This window comes from Pseudoliparis swirei, chromosome 7, assembly GCF_029220125.1.
Source record: "Pseudoliparis swirei isolate HS2019 ecotype Mariana Trench chromosome 7, NWPU_hadal_v1, whole genome shotgun sequence".
Taxonomy (NCBI): domain Eukaryota; kingdom Metazoa; phylum Chordata; class Actinopteri; order Perciformes; family Liparidae; genus Pseudoliparis; species Pseudoliparis swirei.
This window is the reverse complement of record NC_079394.1, coordinates 25,382,008-25,383,138: the sequence shown is the minus strand read 5'-3', so window position 1 is coordinate 25,383,138 and position 1,131 is coordinate 25,382,008. Positions and strand designations below refer to the sequence as shown.

General features: G+C 45.5%; 1 non-coding gene across 1 annotated transcript; it reads right to left on the bottom strand.

Moving 5' to 3' along the window:
* Nucleotides 1–556: 556 nt before the first annotated feature.
* On the bottom strand, nucleotides 557–629 carry trnam-cau (transfer RNA methionine (anticodon CAU)). The gene has a single exon. It is a non-coding gene; the product is annotated as a tRNA-Met (tRNA).
* Nucleotides 630–1,131: the final 502 nt, after the last annotated feature.

Here is a 1,131-nt window from a genome sequence, read left to right as displayed (position 1 = left end):
ATATCGTAATTCGCTGCTCACGTTTATTCAGCCGTCCGTACGATTCTTCAGTTTGCGTTTCGTACTGCGCAGTATTGAAATATAAAACACCAGCAAAAGATAAGCAAACAGGATTATATAACACCCCCCCCCCCCCCCTTCCCGCATTTTCTCATTTCATTTCTCCACCACTGACGTCAAGCAGAGCAAAGCAACAAAAAAAGTGCAGGAAAGCCAATACGTGTGTTGAGTGTTTTTGCACAGACTTGCAAGGTGTAAAACACATTATAGATTACATCACGTTCGAACCCGCATGTCACTTCAATCCATTGCTTTACAGGACTCGGTTATATTTGAGCTGGTACAGTACAACAATATACAAGGAGTAAGCGGTGGCAGTAATGTGTTGAAAATTAACCGATTGGCTTTTTTTTTTTATCAGACTAACTCACTTTATGTGGGAGTCGAACTCACACCCTTCATATCATCATATTGATGCATTGACAGGCTGAAGAAACCCTGACAAATACTGGTGTATGACTGCAGATAATTCAAGGCAAAGGTGTCTCAAAACAAATGCCCAGTGTGAGGGTCGAACTCACGACCTTCAGATTATGAGACTGACGCACTGCCTACTGCGCCAACGAGGCACACACTTCAACATATGTTCACCATTGAAGGATATACTGTATGTTCTTTATGAACGTGGAATATAATTCAGGCTGGAATGTGTTTTTTCCATCTTCATCCCACACAGAAGTTCCTGTGGGAGGGGCAACGGGAAGAGAGGAGGAAAACCAGGACTTGAGGCCAGCTGAGACCTCCTGTCGACTGCTGATAACCCAACATTCGCTGTTTTTGCTGCTTCAAAATAAAAAGATGGGTGGGGGGGCTTTAGAGGAACGATTTCACATCTGAAGGCAGAATGTATCTGCAGACATCACGGCCGCTCCTTCGACCACGAAATATATGAGATCCCGATGAAGCAGATTTACAACACGTGTAACCAGGGACGCAGACGCAGACGCAGGGCCAGGCAGACCCATGGAGACGGGTGCAGCAGGAGCGGAACACAGAAAGAGAGTGACAGACATAGACCGAAACACACACACACACACACGCAGAGAGAGAGAGAGAGAGAGGGAACAAATG